The sequence below is a fragment of the Mastomys coucha genome, unplaced genomic scaffold (genome assembly GCF_008632895.1).
Source record: "Mastomys coucha isolate ucsf_1 unplaced genomic scaffold, UCSF_Mcou_1 pScaffold14, whole genome shotgun sequence".
Classification (NCBI taxonomy): domain Eukaryota; kingdom Metazoa; phylum Chordata; class Mammalia; order Rodentia; family Muridae; genus Mastomys; species Mastomys coucha.
This window is the reverse complement of record NW_022196896.1, coordinates 92436008-92459317: the sequence shown is the minus strand read 5'-3', so window position 1 is coordinate 92459317 and position 23310 is coordinate 92436008. Positions and strand designations below refer to the sequence as shown.

Below are 23310 nucleotides of genomic sequence, written 5' to 3'. Positions count from 1 at the left end.
ATGGCTGTGAGCCTCTACTTCTGTATTTGCCAGGTACTGTCAGAGCCTCTCAGGAGACAGCTATATCAGGCTCCTGTCATCCAGCACTTGCTGGCATGCACAATCTAGATTTGATGATTAAATATGGGAAGGATTACTAGATGGATCAGTCTAGGTTACAGCAGATGCTGGTGAGGTTGTAGAGAAAGAGGAACCCTCCTTCATTGCTGGTGGGATTGCAAGTGGTACAACCACTCTGGAAATCAGTTTGGTGGTTCCTCTGGAAATTGGACATAGTACTACCAGAGGACCCAACTATACACTCCTGGGCATATACCCTGAAGATGCTCCAACATGTAATAAGGACACATGCTCTACTATGTTCATACCAGCCTTATTTATAATAGCCAGAAACTGGAAACAACCCAGATGTCCCTCAATAGAGGAATGGATACAGAAAATGTGGTACATCTACACAATGCACTACTACTCAGCTATTAAAAACCATGAACTTATGAAATTCTTGGGGAAATGGATGGGTTTAGAGAATATCATCCTGATTGAGGTAACCCAATCACAAAAGAACACACATGGTATGCATTCTCTGATAAGTGGATATTAGCCCAGAAGATCGGAATACACAAAGTACAATCCACAAACCACAAGAAACTCAAGAAGGAAGACCAAAGTATGGACACTTTGTTCCTTCTTAAAAGGGGTAACGAAATAGCCATGGAAGGACTTGTAGAGAAAATTTTATCCTCTATAGAAATGAGGGAAAAAAGTAGCTACAGAAGTAAAGACCTTTCATTACTCACTGTTCTCATCTATTAAAATATCTATTTATCCAACCTCTATCTAATCATTTATCATCTGTATATACTCTACTACATATGATATATGTACTGTATAATTGTTATCTTCTGATAAGCAAATCCTCATTTTCTATTCTGAAATGAATACAAAAATTAAACAAACTGTATGCTGATGTATAGGAGCAGAGCAGCAACAATGGTTATACCCCTTGAAAAATAAAAATTCTTACTTTTCAGTAAGAGGGACATAAGGTAAGAGATTTCTAAATGGATGGGCTCCTTACATAAGTAGGAAATCTACTTGCTTTGCTATTTAAACTGCCCTAAGGTGATGTAAGGCAAATTTAAGTCAAAAAGCTTAGCTGAATTATTCTATGAAATGCTATCTTTCTTTTCAGATAAAAGTAAGAAAAGAATAAAGATTAGCTGGCCAGTACATCAAACCTGCAGCATTGATTTCATAAGCTCTGAGTCAGTATGAACATGATTCCACGGGGTTATCTTTTGCAGTCACTTGATACTACATTTACTTAAGGAAAAAGGAATCGGCCAGACTATTATTTTCTCATATGGAAAAAAGCCAAGATATCACTTGTTCTTTAAAATATTTCAAATGGGTAATGTTTTTGTTTTCTATGATGTCAGCAGCTTCTTTCCTCACTATTTCAAAACTATCAAAAAGTGAGCAACTTGTGGGGCTTATAGTCATGAAGTTCTTGAGTAGGTCATATACCGAGATGAACGGTAACAGTAAGACTGCCAGCCCCTCTCCCACATCAACAGACCGTCTGTCTTCTGCTTCAGTCAAGTCACTAGCTTGTTCCTTATTGTAAGGGTTGTTGTTCTGGTTCATTGTTGTTTTACACCAGAGCTCAGTCATGGAAGTCAGGAGTCATGGAGTCAGGAGACATGGGAGTCAGGTCTTTCTACCATGGGAGTCCCCAGGAAGGGAACTTGTGTTCTCAGAATTGGTGAAAAGGCCCAGTTAAAATGTCAGCAGGAGGAAAAACAAAAACAAAATCTACCTGAAGAAGAAGAAAGAGGAGGAGGAGAAAGAGGAGGAGGAGGAAGAGGAGGAGGAGGAAGAGGAGGAGAAGAAAAGGGAGAAGAGAAAAGGAAAGAAAGAAAGGAGAGAAGGAGAAGGACAAGGAGGAGAAGGAGGAGAAGGAGAAGGAGAAGAAGAAGAAGAAAGTAAGAAGAAAGTTCAAAGTTTGGGGGCTCACAGCAGTGATTCTGTACTTGGGAAGGTGAAGCAGGAAAATCACAAGTTCACAAGTTCCAGGCCAGGCTGAGCTATATACAGAGACCATATATCGACAATAAATAAGTAAATAAAAATTGAAAACACATCTCTATGACAGCTCATACTTTCGGAAGCCCCAAAGGAAAGCAAACTTTCCTAGGACTAATGAGTGTTTCCAGTTTGTAGTGTGACTCTAGCAGCTTCGCATCACTCATGAAAGTATGAACTAAAAACTATATGTATCAATTCCAAAATTAGATGTATTAGCAATCCTGCTTCAAATGTTCCTTAGGGAGAGTGCTTATTCCTCTATCTATCTATCTATCTATCTATCTATCTATCTATCTATCTATCTATCGTCACAACTTTTCCAGCATAAAGGGACAGAGTAAAGAATAAAGATTACTGTAACATAAGCAAAGACGTAGGTGTTTTCCAGTTCATAGATATGTTATGAAATTGTTTATTACTTGATATATTTATAATTTAGCACCTAGATATTTCTGAACTATCCCCTTCTGGAAGGCTCTACCAGAGCACAGAACAGAGAGTTAGGATACCGACACTCCTCAGATAGCCTAGTGGTTGCTTCAGGGATCAGGCATAGCTGGAAATAGTCATGACAGACGGGAACAAAGCAGGAGATAAGTGCTGGGAGAGACACGTGAAGCCATGAAGCATGCTGGAGGAGAAACGCAGCTCCTACTCAAGCCAGTGCTAGGAAGTTTACTGAGAAGCTTGTGGCATTTCATCCTGAATCAAGATTGCTCAAAGCAACTTGGCTCTCCAATAGAAGACTAAGACTAAGAGAACCTTTCTTCCCATTCCTGAGGTAATTAGAGTAACAAACACACACACGCACACTCACACACACACACACACACGCATGCACACTCACAGACACACACACTCACACACACACACACACACAACTTGGGTGACATGCTATTTAGCTCTTGAATGATTATCCTTGTTACAGAATATCTTATCAGAATTGGGATGACGGTGTGGCATTCAGCAAAGCTCTTGCTATATGCCTATGAGGAACTAAGCTCTGGTCCGCAGCACCCTTGTAAAATGGTCATGGTAGTGCATTCTATAACCCTAGGGATGGGGAAGCAGACAGACAAGCTGAGCTGAAAAATTTGTTGGCCAGATGGCCTAACCAAACTGGTGAACTAAGAGACCCCGTCTTAGAAAATAAGATATTAGAGCCAGAGGACAGGGAGATACACAGCAAAAAAAGGTGCCTACAGGATAAAACAGTCACTATCCTGTGACATCACTGTAATTGAGGTTATAGTTCCCTAAACCACATACAACTGGGCCCAGACTTATGCTATCCTGGGTAGGAGATAGATCTAAGAGGCCCCAGTTGCCATGAGGTGACTACTGGCAGTTAACTATGGCTTGGAGAGGAACTACCATTTTCTCCAGTGCTGTAGTCATTAATTAGTTGCCCTAACTTGGTCTATAATCTCTCACTATAGTGGGTCATGAACACAAAGAATTCATAGAAGTAGGAGGGAGACTTGGTGGGAAGAAAGAATTCAGCAAGACACAGGGAAGAAGACAGGGATATGGGAAACAGAGTTTGCTGAATATTTAAAAATTAATTTTAAAAGAGTTAATGGGATACCAATTAAAACCAGGGGACTCGCGGGGCGGTGGTGGCACACGCCTTTAATCCTAGCGCTTGGGAGGCAGAGGCAGGAGGATTTCTGAGTTCGAGGCCAGCCTGGTCTACAGAGTGAGTACCAGGACAGCTGGGGCTACACAGAGAAACCCTGTCTCGAAAAAAAAAAAAAAAAACAGGGGACTCCAGTGATTAATGGTAGAGAAGCAATTCAAACAAGAAACCTCATGCACCTCACCATCAGAACCTGGTAAATCAAACCTTAAGTTATGTAAAACATCACAATAAGGTAGAGACCACTGGTGGATAACAAATGTAAGTGTCTACACTTGTCTTGCTTGGACACATACACCCATCCCACATGCATGTAGAACAGAGAAACACAAGAGGATAAAAAGGAGGACGGAGAAATTGCATTCTGGCCATACGCACTACCGTTTCATTCATATATTTTAGAAGTTTCTATAACAATCCATTTAAAGATCCTCATTAATTTTACTTCCTGTCTTAAGAGAGGCATCAGAATTTATTACATAAAAATCTAGGAAAAGAAAATGCTTTTGATAAAGATTTTTTTTTCAAAGGCTATTTTTTAAACTTATGCTTTAAGATTCACAGGGATATGAACCCTCATTTTGTTGAGCTATGAAGTCTTAGTTGATATAGTTCTGACTTTCCAGGTGATGCATTTAACCAAGGCACACTCAGCAGCATGCAAGCAGAAGGCCTCAGAGGTCATACGACAGCTCCAACTAAGCCAACTCAGGCAAAAGAAACAGAGCCCAGACTGTTCTGGAATGGGGCACAATCAAGCTTTCTGTCAATATCTTCATGTATTTATTATTGATGCACTCAAAGGAAAGCATCTAAGGATTCAAAGGATCAAGCTATAACAATATCTTCAACCCTCTAGGTTTGTTTTAACCAAACCCAGTCACACAGGGAGGGGAGGTGGCCCTCAGAGTGTTGAGATGCTCCTGCAGAAGCAATATATTATCATTAGATGATAGTTCCAAGGACATTTTCTGTCTTTTGGAATGGAAAGTGGGTGCCAATGGAAACACACACACACACACACAAACACCCAGAGAGAGAGAGAGAGGAGAGAGAGAGAGAGAGAGAGAGAGAGAGAGAGAGAGAGAGAGAGAGAGAGAGAGAGAGAGAGAGAGAGAGAGAAGAGAGAGAGAGAAAGAAAGAGACAGAGACAGAGACAGACAGACACAGAGAGACAGAGACGGACAGACAGACGGACAAAAAGAGAGACAGAGACAGAGAGAGTTCTGATATTATTAGGGGAAATTTTAATGCCTGTTCATGTATACAATGAAGAAAAAATATGGTCAAAACATAGCAAACTTATGAAACCACACGAGGCATATAACAATATGGGAACTGCAAATGTTTGGCAAAAGGCAAGGTATCTGAGTTCACAATGATCAGAGTTCAATTCAAAGTCAAATAGGTCTTGAATCCAGGCTGTTTCTGGCAGTGGCTGCCCGTGTCAAATCATACGATTTCACTGCAGTCTTGGTTCAGAACATAGTACATGTGCACTTTCCACGGTATGTGCCTTCCCACTCTGCAAAGCTAAAATGTGTTCCCTGGAACACTGGCTCTGAGTTGAGCCCTCTGCACGTTGTGGGTTGTAGCACTGCCTTTACTGAGAAAGTCTTCATTCTTATAGAAACATAATTACAGAAACCAGAGGCCATTAATATTTCCCTACCACCATATCTCAGCATGCATCAAATTACTATAACTCCAGATCATACTGTGTCAGAATGTTGGATTATAAAAATGGCCACTTGAGTTGTTAATTTGAGTTTAAATTTATAAAAAGTCATTAAATGCATTTTGGCTTGGGATTAGGTAATAATTTCCAGAACTTTCTGATATGCTCCTTGCTATTTGCATTAGGTTTTTATGCGATGTGGCATTTATAATATTGGATTATAAAGTACAGATCAACTCTAGAGAGTGTTGAAGAAAATCTATAACCTCGAGTATCAAATTCTTCTATACAAGGTTTAATTCTTCATGTAAAACTAGGTATGACCATCTCATTAATATGCAAACTTGCTTTAAGTTTTAGTAAAAGGCCACAGTTATATGTGTAACAAAATAAGTGCCTTAATTAAATTTCTTTTGATTTCATACCAGTAAATATTTTACTAGTTTTCCTCTTTTATATAACCAAAGGAACATAAAAATTTCTTGGGTGAAAGGGGGTCCGAGTAGACCAAGGTAAAGATGTCTTGACATACAATAATAGTTTCCTTTTATCTTTATATTTTATAAAGGAAATGGCAGTATCAATTTAGAAAGAAAGATGATTATTTTTAAACTGTAAAGATAAAATTTTAAAATAAAACACTGCTTAAAAACATTATGATCCATCTCTTTTAGGTTTTTAAGAATAATGTTAATTCTTGAAATATTCCTAAGATTTTTAGAATAGTGTGCTAACTTCTACATCACATGTAGAGAAACTTTTCAGTGACATAGAGGTCCTGGATGTCATTCGTTCATTTTTCAGGGTTCTTGAGTTCCTTCTCTGAGGAACCATTACAAAACAAACACTACTGCCTACCTTTGGATCAAATAAATTCTAGAAAATATAATCATTACTTAAGCAGCATAATTTGGACAATCTTCTGAAGTAGAAAGCCACAAAGCTAGCAACATTTACATTGCCGAGTTATATAAAAATGAAAGTTTAGTTATATAAAATGAACGTTATACTGTTCAGGCTAATAGTTAATATCTCATGACTGCTCTTTAATAAGTACCTATTTCCTACTTTATATTTACCTTACTTAAAAGGTAAGAAATCACTGGGTCTATGGACATGGATGGGGAGAAAGCAGAGCTTGCAGTGTACGCATGGGGACCAGATCACTAGGAGCCCTGCTAAAATGCTGAGCATGGTCACTCTTGTAATCCTACTGCCAGGAAGGTGGAGGCAGGCGGATCACTGCTACTTTTTGGCCAGTTATCTTAATCTCTTCCTATCCAGACCAATGAAAGACCTCAAAGTAAGGTGGATGGTGCTGGGGTTGTCCCCTGCTGGATGGTCCTGGGGTGGTCCCCTGCCTTCCGCATGCTTATGTACACATATGCATCCACACCAAGAAACACACACACACACACACACACACACACACATTAGAAATCATTGTTTCTTGACAATTTTAGAGAGAAAATTAAGCCTTCATTTTAATACCCGCATTGAAATGGTGAAATTTATATGGAAAATGACACCAAATGAAGTGCTCAGTGGTACCACAGACCTGTGAGTCGCTTTCACAGCATGTTTGCCACTTTAAAAGATATTCATTTCCTTAGATTATAGAATTTAAATGTTGATATTAAATACAATACTGGACTAGCCCTCTGAGTAGCAGGATAGTCATAACAGAACTATTTAGAGTAAAATATTACAGATATCTATCCAGAAATGGAGAAGCAGTAAATTATGTGATTTTTGTAAGGTAAGCTATATTTAAAATCCTACTTTCAACAAACTGGAAGCTACAAAATGCAAAGTTTAAGTTTAAGGAAAACTTTTTTTAAATATAAGACTCAACTATAATAAAAAAAGTTTGAGTAAAAACAACATAAGACAAAAAAACATTGGCAGCACTATTAATTATAAAAATAGAAAACTGTGGTTTTTAAGAGGCAAAGACAATGCTTTAAACTGTTGCAAAGAAGCACTGTCTAGTTTACTGTCCCACTTTCTGTATGTATCTTATGCCAATTCCCCCGTACAATAATTCAAGATGATTTAAAATGCCTTCCCTGTGTACATTCGGTGACACTGTGCTTCAAGCTCTCACCTGTAAGACTAGCACTTCTGGGCTAGAGGCAGGAAGATTGGGAGTTCAAGACCACTCTCAGCTACATAACAAAAGGCCAGGCCACACCTAAAACTGTGTCTCGATAAAATAAAAAATCCCACCACATCTATTGTTTTTGATGAATTAAATTATTTTTAAAGTCTTCCTATGTCTAGCTGCTTTTATAAAATGTTATGTAGATAACTTTATCAAACTTGTTCTAAAATGTCTTCATTCTCAATTAGAAAGTCCCAATACTAGAGATTTAAATGGGCTTCCACCTGTTTGAATACATATTTATCTCAACAGATATGTTATTCTAACCTCTCACTTCTTGGTAAATCACACACACAAAATTCATGTTCTCACAAAGGAAAGTCTCAACATTGAGGGTGGGTAGGAAATCAGATTAACTTTGAGCAATACTGTTTCCTTTTCTTGACAAAATTTGTTTATCTTTAATAGTTTTTTCTTTCAGAAAAATAGTCGGGACATGATGGGATTTCTAATTTCTATTTGGACACTATAGTGAGACAACAGAACTGAACAAAGGTTGAGATTGAGTATCAGAACCATTCCTGATGCAAACACAGATACCTGGCAAAACTCTCTAGATTTCATTTTCTATATGCTAGGTCTAACAGGATGAAGACAGCAAGGAAAAGAATGCACTGGGGAGCAAGAGAGTTGGGGAAATGTTAACAAAAATGAATTTTGTGTGTGTGTGTGTGTGTGTGTGTGTGTGTGTGTGTGTTTGAAGTTATATGAAAACTTACTATATTGCAACCACATTTAAAAACATAACTAGGGACTGAGTGGAGACACCCTGCATGGTGAGATAATGCTGCTCCCAGATGCAGTAAGATACTAAACAAAATTACAGCATGAGAATTATTGGTTTGGAAGGTGCCAGAGCTCCCCACCCCATACAATGCAGGTTCTTAGGAGTCTTCTGGGTTGTCCAGAAGATCTAGAGGATGGGACCCCATTCCTGAGACCATCCACCTTAGCTCTAAGAGAAGCAAGCCAGAACCAAGACGGAAATTTCTTCCTTGGTGGCTAATTTTCAAAGTGCAGGAGATACAGTGAGGGCAGCTTCAAGAGAAATGGATCCCTCAATAGACTTACCCAGCTGTGAACCCTATGGACTATAAAACCAAGCTGCCATGCAAGAACAGCTCACCTGCTCAAAAATGGCACAACGGTTACGGTGAAAACCAATATCCCCTGACTGAATTTGATTCCTAGACCTCAGGAAACAATCTATGTCCGGTACTGAAATCCCAGTCAACAATAATGCCTGGGAAGGTCATAGGCCCAAGGAAGGAACTGTTCATGAGCTAAACTGACATAAGTATTAACGTGTCTTCTAGATATATACATTATACACACAGACGGATGTTACTCTCAGTCTCAACCCCAGATGCCTCTTTTTTTTGCAGTCAATGAAGTGGAGCACAGAGTCATGGCTGTCGGAGATTCTGAGAATAAGTACCTGAGGGTGCTAGAAGATTATAAGAAGCAAAAGGCCTGGAGAAGGGCCCTGAAATGCTATTCTCTAGGGGGAACACGGCCACTGACGTCATGAGCTGAGAGGCTGTAGTTACTTGCACTGGGCCTGAGCAAGACCTGCTCTTCTCACAATCTGTTGTGGATGGAGGAATGACTTCTATCCTCTACTTATGAACCACTGACTGTTGATTGATTCTGGGGAAAATGGGGTCACTGTTTCCACCTGTGCTTCTGATGCTGACCCACAAAGCTCCAAGTGCATGGCCACATAGACCAGTGGATTAAACTCAGTGGGTCATAAAAGAAACAGACCAGGATGCAAGGAAGAGATGTATAGGCAAGGGGGTGGGAAGGAGCTAATAAAGGATGGGAGATGAGCAATTATTTGTATTATCTACATGTATGAAATTGTCAGAATTGGTTCAATTAATAATACTTATGATAATAATAATGAAGAAATATAAATCTGAATGCATATTTACGTATTTAGATGATACTAAGATGTAATTCAAAAAGAATGCTAAGCTAAGTTAAGTATTTCAATACTTATTCAACCCAAAACTATGAAAAATATAAAGTAACATGATTTATAAATAGACTTTAAGCCATCCTGAGCAAATATCTACACTACTTTTTTTCTTTATTAAATAGCAAACTACCAATAGGCTTAAATCCAACAGGTTTTATTTATTCAATTTCATATATCTTAAAGAACAGGAAAGCACCATACATACTTCAAAAAGGCAAAAGAGACATAATAGTATCCATTCATCTGACAGAGGAAGGGTGGTGTGTGTGTGTGTGTGTGTGTGTGTGTGTGTGTGTGTGTGTGTGTGTCTGTGTGTGTGTTTTACTGGCAACAGGATAGTGACATCAGAATTGTGGCCAGGAAAAGTACTTATTTACTGTGTGCCTCCTGTATTAGGCACTTTGGCTCAAAGAGTTAAAGACAGAGTTTAGAATGGAAATTCTTGATTAATGTAAGCATGAATGAAAGCCCAATGTTTTCTTTATGTTACTCTTTAACAAAAAGCCCAGGCATGAACCTAGCAACACCTGGCATTCTGCTCTTTATGAGCAATGAAAATCCTCATTGCCTTCAGGGTTTAGTTTATAAATTTACTTTTAATTCTGAATTCCTGCCTTAGAGAAGAAACTAGAGGGGACAAATGGGTTCCCAAGCCCATCTGTGTGAGGGACCTCTAAGGCTCTCAACCTCACACAAGCTGTTTAGAGTGCTTCATAAAAGCCAGCGAGTGAGAAAACAGAACAAAGAAGCAACATCTTAACATTCTACTTGTGAATTAACATTATTGAATCACAGATGCACTTTCAACTCTGCTCTCCTTATGTAATGTGTTCGGTTTGAGGACCAAATTGTGGAAACTAAATGTGTTTTCCTGTATAATTCAGAAAGTAAACCATCCTTTAAAATATAAGCCAGCCTTTGTTTAATTCTTTTAAGGAACTAAAATGGGGGCGCTTTTATTTCACCACAACTTAACTAGTGAGGTGACAGAGGTAAAACATTCAATAACCAAAGTAATGTAAAACTAACACTGCCAAGAATAGTATTTATTAGTGAGCCATAGTGTGATATAGACAGCTCATATTTGATCCTGCTCTTGGCCACACTTTTGCCAGAATATCCTGAACCAGCAAGCTAAAGCCTCAAAAGGCCCTTATAAAAAGCTTATTTAAGCTAGTTCACAATCAATATAAACACAGCACTGACCTTAATTCTTGCCAGCAGTCACAATATAGGTTGGTTTAGATCAATAAAAATCTAAAAAGAAAAGAAAAAAAAAACACCATTAGATTAAAAATCCGTCGGGTAAGTCAACCTTCCTTTGTCTAAGGAGGAAAGCCGAGGCAGGCATTAAACAACTTGTTTATTGTTCTCCAAAATGGACTGGCTGACATGGATCGCTTTACAACGCACCATGCCTGTGTAGGAATAACATTGTAAATTCACAGTAATTTTTAGGTTTCATTTTCAAAACATGTCATAAATGTCAAAATTAGTTCCTATTTTTGCTTTCAGCTTTTTATGCATTCAATAGGGCTTCCTAAGGGTATAGTCTGAAACATTCACATACGACTTAGAAGATACCACCATTTGCTCTGAATATTTTCTTAGTAATTAAATCAACTCATTTGGACCCTCCCTTATATTTTCTACTTATCCCACCTCATCTATGTGCTGCAATGTGATGGGTACTGGAAATGACCGTATGATTATAAATCAGAAATTCAGAAATAAAGAAACTGAGACTAGTGTCCTTATAGAAATTCCAACATAGAAGATCCTTTATTCCTTTTTCCAGGTAAGGACAGGAAAGTAGCAGCCATCTATCTACACAGAATTAAACCTCATCAGTCACTGAATTGATGACCTTGGTGTTTTCCCCATCCTGAGCTTGGAAAATAAATTTCTATTGTTTATAAGCTACCCCATCTACAATATGTTTGTTATAACAGCCTGGACTGTCTAAAACAGATCTTTAATCTGATTTAATACCCACAGAGAGTCTGTAGATCTTGAGTCCAGGACCATCAATCAGTCCAAAGGTAGTCAAGGTCAAAGAAGGCAATTTCATTGGCAATTTATCAGTCTTCTCATTATTCCCCTGGGCATAAGCCTGGCCATTAAAATATGCTGAGACGAAAATTTGTGGTAAAGCACACTGTCGGAGGACAGGAACGAAGAAGGGGAATTCAGGGGAAAACAATTTTTCAAAGAGTATGTGGTGAAAATCAACCTGTCATATGGACCAGAAAAGAAAGAACTAAAGAATGGCAAAAAATGAAATTCCCAACTTGCTTCAAAAAGTATTCACAACAGTGATTCCAGTTTAAAAACTGATTAGCTTCTAGAATTATCTGCGTTAACTAATTGGAAGTTTACAAATGCCTATATGTCAGAAATATTTCATTATCGAATACTTAAGCCAAGTATATGTACTAGGTTCACACCGAACAGTCATGATTTAATGGAGAGAATAGCAGAAAGACATATAACAGAAATACCAATAGGCAGCAACAAGACACACAACTCAACACAGAATTGTTGATGTACGTCCTAAGGATTATAGTGGTTTCTTTATATAAGAATTGAAGGAGGCGGGCTGGAGAGATGGCCCAGCAATTCAGAGTACGGAGTGCTCTTCCAGAGGTCCTGAGTTGAGTTCTCAGCAACCACATGGTGGCTCACAACCATCTGTAATGGGATCTGATGTCCTCTTCTGGTGTGACTGAACAGCTTCAGTGTACTCATACATAAAATAAATTATATATATATATATATATATATATATATATATATATATGATTGAAAGAGGGGTCAATAAGTCAATTGACATTCTTTTCTACTGTTTGAGAATTTTATACATGAGTATAATGCATTTTGAAGAGATCCAGTTCCTTTCTCTTCCCTCCTATTCCTTCTCACTTCAGCTGATGAAATTATTTTCAAAGGGACATTATCAGGGGCTTTAAAGAATAACACTTTCAGTAAATACATCTATCTCCATGCCAGACATCTAACATTATTTTACAATGATATAGAATTCTGTATCTGAATAAAGACAACAATCCCGCAAGTATGCATGTGTCCTATTGTACCAAATAAATTCACAAAGAAATGAGAAAGTTGTTCATATCCGTTAGGCACCATCAATGACATCATAGCTTTACAAAGATGGGTTTGTCAGGACATTTGGAGACACATGGTGATACATAAAAAAGTGGAATAAGAAATAAAAGACGGCCGTATCTAATGAGACTTCACGGTCTAAGAAACAGATAACTAACAGGGACTGTGACCTGGCTAGTCACTGGAGTGGGACTTGAAGAAGACTGCTTGGTTTGGGGCTTAGCTTTCTGCTTCCTTGAGCAAGCAGTGGGATACACTGCTGTCACCACAGAGAGAACTATCACAGACAACATGCTTTGTCTCAGACATGAGCCCAAATATATCCTCCATCCCTTGAGTTGTTTTCGTCAGAACTATTATTATAGAGATAAGAAAGGTGTAGGGAAATGCTAGGGCCAGTAAACAGGAGGGGGTGGGATGGTGAGCAGGGGGAAGGGGGAGGGAACAGGGGATTGTTTTAGTTTGGGGGTTTTTTTCTTTTTTTTCTTTTTCTTTTCTTTTTCTTTTTTTTTTTGGGAGGGAAGAGAACCTGGGAAAGGAGATATTGTAAATAAAGAAAACATCTAATAAAAAAAAAAACAAAAAAAGAAGTGTAAATAAAGAAAATATCTAATTAAAAAAAAGAAAAACATGAAAAAAACAGTAATTAACCTGATACATTTATTCACCATTTGGGGAAATTTAAGTTACGCTAGGCATTCTGACAAATAATACATGGTATCCCAAAATTTAAATCAAAGTATCATATGACCCAGAAATCCCAAAGCAAATGATATCATTACCTTCAATAGATATCTGTGCTGTGTCTTAAGAATATGTATGTACATATTAATATGTATGTATGTATTATTCATATACTTCAGCATTGTAAATAATATGATATAGATATAGGGGAACAACTGAAATATTCACCAAAATAGGCCTAGAAACACAACTTTCACGCACAGACACACACACACACACACACACACACACACACACACACACACACATTGCAATATAAGCCTGCCCTAAAAAAAACCTGACTAGTTACAGGAATATGATAAACCTGCAAGATATTATATACATATATGTACATATATATGTACAACTATATACAAAATGCTATACAATCCCATAGATGAAATTAATATGAAAAAAGAAAGACAAGAAAAAGAAAAAGCTAAATTTACAGAATCAAAGGGTAAGTGGCTCAGAGAGAGGGTAGGGATAGGGGAATGGGGAGATATAAGTCAAAGAATACAAAGATCACAGGTGAACAAGACAAAAGCAATGGAGACTCAGTGGACAGCAGGGCGACTACCTTCAAAGAACACAGAGGCTTGATGCACTGCATGGTGAACTAAAGCCAAAGAACCTCAGAGGCCTAATGTATAGGATGGTGCCTCCAGTTAGTAATTCCTATGAGAAGGCATACAGGAAAAAGATAAAAATTAAAAATTAAGCAAGAATATAAAAATAACAAGGTAACAGCAGAAGGTAGGCATGCTAATTTGTCTCAATGTAGTGCTCATTTTCCTGTGTATGCAGTATTCAAAAATTACATGTATAGCCCAAGACATTATTTTATACACCTTAATATAAACATGTTTTATTTAAAAGTATTCGATGAAAACATCCTCCCAAGTAGCAAGAAATGTTGGCCTCTGCACTCGTGAGCCTCACCTATCCTGTGGCCTTTATCAGTTCATTTGTGTTTAAGGGAAACACTTCCACTTGGAACTGCTTCTTCAGCAGCAGCCTGAAGTTTGAAAAAAAAATAAAAATGCAGCCCAGCTATTGAGCAAATTGGCAAAAAATAGTGAAGATTTATGTTGCCCTAAGGCTTGGTCTTCACAGGGAACATCTGTCACTTCAAACACACAGGTCAAGACTTTTGTGTAGTATTTTGCTAAACAAAGCCCTGAGCATAATTCAAAGAGAATTCTTTTCAATGGGATCTGGCATCTGCCGTCAGGAAGCATTATGTATCTGCATATTAAAATCACCATGTTTTTGTCCTCTCTTTTCTCTCCCAAAAGGTAAAAGAAATACCAGAAATTAATCTTAAAGAGTTAGCTTATAGAGCTTATTCCCTTTTTAACCAATGAGAAATAATTTCTTGCCACATTAAATCATATGGTGATGGCCAGTTCATACATTTCACATATATCAAACAGATGTGAGCCTGTTTAAACCTCAGAAGAAATAAAATCTGGCAATAGCAGAGACAGCAGCAAAGTCAGTCTGAAAGTCACTTTTCCTACCTTTTCTGTTTTCCTTGTGTTTCTCCCTTGGAGAAATTATACTAGAAATAAAATTTGAGGTATTGAAACTTTATAGTTTTTTTTAATGCTTTATAGCATTAAAAAATTAATTTGAAATTACAGTGCTTTTATTTATTTGTAATGTATGCCTTTATTTTCTATGATTTATCTTATTCTTAATTTTGTGTTTGTAGTAGGTATGTGCACATGAGTGCAGAGGCCCACAGAGGCCAGGGGTGTCCGAGACCCCAGAACTGCTGTAACAGGCAGGTGTAAGCCACGTGGTGTGGGTTCTGGGAGCTGAGTTCCTCTCTACGAGAGTAGTACATATTCCTAACCACTGAGCGATCTCTCCAATCCTCTCCAACATTTTGGAATATTACAATGTCATGTCAAAACCAAATCTTGTTTAGCATTTTGGAATCCAACATTCATTCTCATTCAAAGGTTTATTTAATAGAATCCATTGGTGTAGGAGAGGCTGTAGAGGAAAAAACCAACAACTGATGCATAGCAGAATAGGCCTAGTTTTCATGAGGAAATATAAGCAAAACTATAAAGGATTAAAGAGTAGAGGTAGGATGAAATCCTGTTATGTGGATAAAGATTCAGAGGAACGAGAAGCTTTGTCAGGGGATTAGCAGCATGATGCTTGAAGATTTTAAACTACAACATGGCATAATTATAAAATCTGATCTACAAGACTATAGAGTAGATGTGAGATTGAAGGGAGAAAGAAAAACAATCCATTTAGGTGGTGGCCATAGACATCCAAGTGGACAGAGATGAAGAGTCAATTTTGGCAAAGACATTGTCTCAATAAAGCAGAAATATATAAATATAAAGTAGTATTTGCATAAGTATATCTGCAAGCATATATTCAAATACATATTAAAATTTTACAAACACACACATATATATGTATACATATATATATATATATATGTATATGTATACATTGATATTACATAGGAAGCTTAAAGAATAAAATTTTGTTTATTGGACTCACAAGAGCAGGGTACCAGCATGGTTGAGCTCTGGCAATTGCTCTCTTCCTAAATGGTCAACAGTGATCTATCTGTCTTCTTAGATTTAGAAGAAAGGCATGGAATGAGCAAGTGAGAGGGGAGGATCAGACAGCTTTTTCTTTCTTTCTGTGTACGAGGACAAGATTCCCACTGGAGTCGACCATTAACTGGTGGATTCACTTAGTTAACTACCTCCTAAGAGCTCAGGTTGCAAATCAAACTCAGTTCTCAGTCAAACCAGGGATTAGGACTTGGGTACAAATGAACTATGGAGGTTCACAATCAGTCTCCAACAACATGTTCAACCTACAGGATATAAGGAATAGCAAGAAAAATATGTGACAGGGAGAAGAGGTCCAGAGAGTTCCAAGCATCTGAGACCGATACTCAGTGAGATGGTGGCAGATTTCGAATGGATGGTTGAACTATGACTAGGTTCTAGGCAAGTCTTCATTACACACATGAAACTGAGTTTCTGGCCGAGCCATAAAGTAAAGTATCCATCAGACAGACGACTGAAGGGTATGATGTGCCATATGAAAGGGAGTGAAGTTTTACTTCCTACTGAAACAAGATACTGAGGGCTCAATGTAACCAGACTACGTTAACATGGACTTAAAAACTTCATGTTTATCAGGAAATCTAGCTGCCTCTGTAGCCAGCCCCCATAATTGTGTATTTAATCATGCTTGGCCTTGACAAGTAAGTATAACATTTACAGAGCGCTGGCTGTTTGTAAGTCAGATAGTTGCTAATCAATGCCATATCCAGCCTTTCCAGACTCCAGGCTGCTCTAGGTTAGTGACCCAGCAAATCTGTGTTTGTGTCCCAGGCACTTAGTGTGGTACTTGCCACAAAGACAGGGATCTATTAATGTGGAATGAGTCACTCCCTAGAGAAAGAGGTTGAGTCATGGCCACTCCAACCAACTTCACCTCTCGACACTATTTGTCATATAAAACAAAATCGTAGGAAGCTAGGCTCCAGGTTTTGCTCTTAATGGAATGTTCTGTACTCTGACATGTTTGCTGTAGCTGCCACAACAAAGTCTGGAAATGGAAGTTAAAGTTTGAGAAGCCCTAGTGCATGCTGGGAAATTGGACTCAATTGACTCATCTACTGTCAAAACAAAGAAAGAATATTAAAAAAAAAAAAACTTTGCCTAAATCATGGTAGGTTTTAATGAAAATCTGAGTGCTATTTTCATACGACAAAAATAATAGAAAAGCAGAAACTGTGTTTTGCATAACTAGAATATTATACAGGTAAGTTACATACATGATTGACTTGATTTTCACACAAGAAGATGCAGCAAATATTTTCATTTTCTCCAGAAGAAAATCATAGAATTTAAAAATTCAATTTAGGGTACCTGCTAAAAAATGGAGATTTCCAACTAATACTACCTCATTATTATCCCACTCGCTCTCCCTTTCTCCTTTCCTTCCCCTAGGTCCCTTCCTCCCTCCATGTCTGTCTGTCTGTCCCTGTCTCTCTATGCTTCTCTTTCTATTTCTGTCTGTCTGTCTGTCTTTCTATGTCTCTGTCTCTGTCTCTATCTTTCTCTGTCTCTGGCTCTGTGTGTGTGTGTGTGTATGCGTGTATGTACACATGCTTGTTTGGGTCTAGGTGGATATGAGTGTATGCATGAGTGCACCTGGTTGGGAAGAGGGCAACTTCTGGTGTTCCTTTCCAGCACGCTCGCATTGGCCTGGAGCCTGTTGAAGAGCCAATGCTGGCTGGCAAGGTAAATAATACTAGAGTAGCAAGCATGTTTGCCACCATGCCCAGCTTTAGTGAGTCCTGGGAGTTCAACTCAAATCCTCTGGCTTGCATGGAAAATACTTGGTTGACTTTCTACTCCCAGCATACCATTGTATTCTATTAAATAAAAGAAATAAAAATAACAGATAAGATGAAAATCATGCATAACTCTGAGGAACTGCTTGATCTGTGCATATATACATGATCTATATATATATACATATATATGTATATATACATTATGTTATATATATTACATATGTGATGATATATCATTTATATTGTAAATTATAAATTATATATCAAATATTATATGTTATCTCATATATTGATACAATAAACTATATACTAAATTATATACTATATATTATATATTGCATATTATATTAGACATAATATATTGTATATTATATATTATTTTTATATATTATATTATATGTGTGTGTGTATTATATATTTACATATGGGTAAATTTTCCTAACTCTATAATTCCCTAAGGATTGTACCAGGTACAAATTTTAAAAAAGGAGCAATAAAAGCAAAAAAGGTTTGGAGAACTAATTTAAAGAAATATCTTCACTCTATTGTGCAAATGTACCACATTTTCTGTATCTATTCCTCTGTTGAGGGACATCTGGGTTGTTTCCAGGTTCTGGCTATTATAAATAAGGCTGCTATGAACATAGTGGAGCATGTGTCCTTATATGTTGGAGCACCTTTTGGGTATCTGCCCAGCAGTGGTATAGTTGGGTCCTCAGGTAATACTATGTTCAGTTTTCTGAGGAACCCCAGACTGATTTCCAGAGTGGTTGTACCAGCTTGCAATCCCACCAGCAATGGGGGAGTGTTCCTCTTTCTTTATATCCTCATCAGCAGTACCTGCTGTCACCTGAGTTTTTGATCTTAGCTATTCTGATGGGTGTGAGATGCTCAGCTATTAAAAACAGTGACTTCATGAAATTTTTAGGCAAATGGATGGGACTAGACAATATTATCCTGAGTGAGGTAACCCAATCACAAAAGAATACATATAGTTTGCACTCAGTGATAAGTGAATATTAGCCTAAAAGCTCAGAATACCCAAGATACAATTAATGGAGCACATGAAGCTCAAGAAGAAGGAAGACCAAAGTATGGATGATTAGGTCTTTCTTAAAAGGGTGAACAAAATACTCACAGGAGAAAATACAGAGTCAAAGTGTGGAGCAGAGACTAAAGGAAAAGCCATCCAAAGACTGTCACACCTGGGGATCCATCTCATATACAGTCACCAAACCAAGAGACACTATTGTGGATGCCAAGAAGTGCATGCTGACAGGAGCCTTATATAGCTGACTCCTGAGTCAGACTCCTGACTCTGCCAGAGTCTGACAAATACAGAGACAGATGCTCACAGCCAACCATTGGACTGATCATGGGATCCCCAATGAAGGAGTTAGAGAAAAGACTGAAGGAGCTGAAGGGGTTTGCAACCCCACAGGAAGAACAATATCAACCAACCAGACCCCACAGATCCCAGGGACTAAACCACCAACTAGAGTACACATGGAAGGATCCATGGCTCCAACCACATATGTAGCAGAGGATGGCTTTGTCTGGCTGGCATCAATGGGAGGAGAGGCTCTTCGTTCTGAGAAGGCTTGATGCCTCAGTGTAGGTGACTGCCAGGGCTGGAAGTCAGAGTGGGTGGGTGGGAGAACACCCTCATAGAAGCAGGGGGTGGAAGATGGGATACGGGGTTTCTGGGTTGGGAAGGGGCTGGGCAATCAGATAACATTTGAAATGTAAATAAAGAAAATATCCAATAGATAAAAGAAATATCATCACATTTTGAAATGTGAAGATCCTAACCTCCCACAGCACTTGCTTTAAGAATTTTCATGACACAAAATTATAGGAGACAACAGTCTTGGTTTTTATTTTATTATTGTATGTTTTTAAGGTAAGGGCTCATACAGTTTAGGCTCTCTTAGACTGTACTATGTAGCTGAGGATGGCCTTGATCTGCTGACCCAGCCCTCCCTCAGAGCCCTGCCATTACAAATACCTCGACACAGAACTTGTGTGATGCTGAGGACTCAACACGAGTTTTCTTATGGATACTAGGCAAGTGCTTACCCAGCTGCTTCTCCAGCTCACTGTTATTTACTGAAAAAAAAAAGCCATCTTACTGACATTAAAGAATCCATGTAAAAATGTCCCAGATAGTCTCATGGCTTTTCATCACTCTTAATTTTTAACAATGTTAAATGTTAAATATATATAGTTATATGTATAATATATATATGCATATATATATGTAAAACAACTAATGAAAAATGAGACCACAGGAATCTGAACAAGAAAAAGGAGGGATATATTAGATGCTTTGGAGGGAGAAAAGGGAAGGGAAAAGTGATAAAATTGTATTATAACTTCAAAACCTATTAGTAATTTTAAAAACAAAATATGTAATAGAACAAGGTAAGTTGGGAGAGTTTGGGAGATGTTGGAGGAGGAATGGGTGAGTAAGTAAAATGAAAATACTTTGTAGGGATGCATGTATGAAAAAATCAAAAAGAATTACTAAAATTATTATTTAAAAAAACACACAGAACTGTGGAAGTGTGCAGAACATACATCTGAGTGATGCTGTAACCTACAGACAGGAACCATAGCTGAGAAATGAATCCATAAAAGCCAACAACCTGACTTTCAACAGCATGAAAACCTCACCATTTACTCAAAGGATTAGTCTTTAAGGATGAAATAGTTTTATAGGTTAGCAATCAAAATAAATGCATTACTATTTGCAGAAAACGTTTAATGGAACTTGTTCCTTCGTCTCCTGAGTTTATAGCTACTCTATGTAAAAATGTAGGACCTACCCGATGCAGACAACAGGAGTCTGTGCGTTTCTATATTAGATATCAAGATGTTTTTGACGATTAAAGCTACTACCTAGATTTCCTCCAATCCTCCTAGGCCTGATAAAACATCATCACATCATGTGACTAAAGCTCCAATTTCAAAGGAATAGACAGTTATATTTGATCTCAGTAATGAAGCAAATCTTTTGCCCAAATCTCTAATTTCCTGAAAACCCTAGTAAGGTTCTAGCAAGACACACGCCAGCATTCCATACCTTGGCAGGTTCAAATGTCTTCGTCAGAAGCATCTTTTGGGTTAGTCTAGACATATTTGAGTCCTACCAATCTTTCTGCTAAAATTCAATTCCCCAAATATTTAAAATGAAAAATCAACTTCTGAAGGGAAAAAAAAATCAATGTTTTCAGGACTACTATGTAAAGAATATTCTCATCCACTTCAGTATTTTCATCACTTCTCATTACATGTATAAGATTCCAGAAGTGAGGTAGGAATTCCAACCCCCACAAAATGTATACATTCTCAGGGGAAATTCTATACTTGACTTAAACATAGCTGCAGCAAAAGTTAAAAGTTAGATTTCCTTCAAAAAGGCTCTAGGAAAAACATATTACTGTATAAACTTACTTTAAAATATATTATACAGAGAGAGGGGGACACAGACACACACACACACACACACACACACACACATTTTAAATAGAGTTATGCCACACAGGGTGACAATGCTGAACTACATACAAAGTAACAGTGTCAGGCATACGAACTCTCCTTCTAGTTGTTTTATAGGGGAGTCTAAGTGACTCATAAAACAATACAGTCAATTGCCACTGCCCTTGCCTCCCAGAGGTTGAAGGTAAGAACCTCTTGCTGAGGACACTGCACACCAGACACAGAGCTGTAAGATACTGAATTGAAACACCTGGAAGGCTCCTTCCTCGGGGCTAGATCTCATAGAATCAAACTAGAGATCAATCAATAGTCACATGCAGCTATAAAGCCTATGAAACACAACAATGACTGGATCTGCAAGATGTCCCTAATGGTGTAATAGTGGCATTTTTGTCATGGAGAAACCAACAGATGTTTAATTGGGATTAAGGGGCGAATCCATGCCTGGTACAGTAAATCTAGCCAACTGACCACAAACCCTAGAGAAGAACTTACTACTGCCATTTTTCTAAACTGATATTATTTCAAAATGTATTTGTAGATACTTTTATTTTTATGACCTAAGAGAAATGTGGTCCTTATCTCTCATCTAAGAAGTGTCTATTTGCAACAGATGACAAACATTACAGAGATCCACAACTGGTCAAAGTAACCATGCGGTACTCATCTACGGCTGATCCATCTTCAGTGGAACCCCTCCCCCTAAGGCTCAGGAAAAGTTGCCAAAGAAGCGAAAAGATTGCAAGAACTAGAAAATTAGTACATCTATTGTGGGTGTTTCTTAGACATGTCAGGGAACCTACATCCATGAAATCTCAAAAAACATGACTGTCTAAACAAGACCTCCACAGTGACAACATCAGACAATACACAAAGGAGGATAGGAGGAATTTCACAAGGCCCTACCTCTAAATGAAGAGCTGCAGGAGATCCCAGGCTACTCAGGACAGGAGATTCGGTCTTTTCATGGTCTAAAATCCCTAGTAGGTCAAGGGGCCAGCCTTAAACAGATGTATATGTGAGTCACAATAAATGGACTCTGCAGGATTTGTTTTTATATAATAATCCTTTAATTATCCCCACAAAGAGCATGGAACAAAAAAAGGGGACAATGGGTAATTAAAGGATATATAGTCAGTATTATATCTATAGGTTTTAAAAATCACAAATCTTATGTTGCAAGTAAAATGTTACTAGTGGTTAAATATTCAATTTATTCTCAGTTTTTGTTTTACCTTACAGAGAGTAAAATGTCATGCAAGAAAGAAATAATTCAGATATCAAAGAAAACAAATGGTCCAAAGTTTGCTACTTCATCCAGTGAAATGTTCCCAAAAATACAGGCTTCATTTCCAAACCTTTGATTACAAAAGACCAAGTTACAAAAAGTAAATCTTATAATCTGTCCATAATGGATTGATTTTTCTCTTCTCGTTTGGGCCAAGCACAAAAATATTTACCATACACCACTGATTAAGCTCCTGCTGCTAGGTATGTAAATCTTCAAGCAGTTCATACAGAAGGAAATAAATCTTGACAGCAGTCAGGCAATGCCAAAACTCTATTCCACAGGACTCACAAGAACACAGCTAAATGAACATAGACAGCAGGTCACCCTGTCACTTCTGGGAGGACTCAACAATTGATGGACCTAGTGTCACAACAGACTACCAGCAGGGCTGTGCAGTGGTGGGAGAAAGCAAACAAGTGTCATCTTTCTGCAATAAGCAGCCAGGTACCTAATTGTTTTGTGCGTTTGATAAAAACGACAGCCATGCTACACAACTGCATTTCCATCTGCTGGAATCTCATTGGCCTTTAGGAACAGGGACAGTGGATTTCCATTTCTTATTCCCGACTAGCTGAGAAGCCATGTTAAAAAAAAATCTTTGGGGCTGGTGAGATGGCTCATCGGGGAAGAGCATCGACTGTTCTTTGGAAGGTCATGAGTTCAATTCCCAGCAACTGCATGGTGGCTCACAGCCACCCGTAATGAGGCCCTCTTCTGGTGCATCTGAAGACTACTACAATGTACTTACATATAATAAATAAA

The 23310-nt window shown here is 38.0% G+C and overlaps 1 protein-coding gene across 10 annotated transcripts in view; it reads right to left on the bottom strand.

Annotated features, from left to right (window-relative positions):
- Positions 1-23310, bottom strand: part of Map2 (microtubule associated protein 2) — a 264189-nt gene that overhangs the window by 179348 nt on the left and 61531 nt on the right. For 9 of the 10 annotated variants that reach the window (XM_031367772.1, XM_031367776.1, XM_031367775.1 and 6 more), the window contains exon 2: positions 10760-10810. The exons of the other annotated variant lie outside the window; for it this stretch is intronic. The gene's annotated coding sequence lies outside the window, so the exon portion shown is untranslated. The remainder of the gene's footprint in view (positions 1-10759; positions 10811-23310) is intronic. 10 annotated transcript variants of the gene reach the window in all.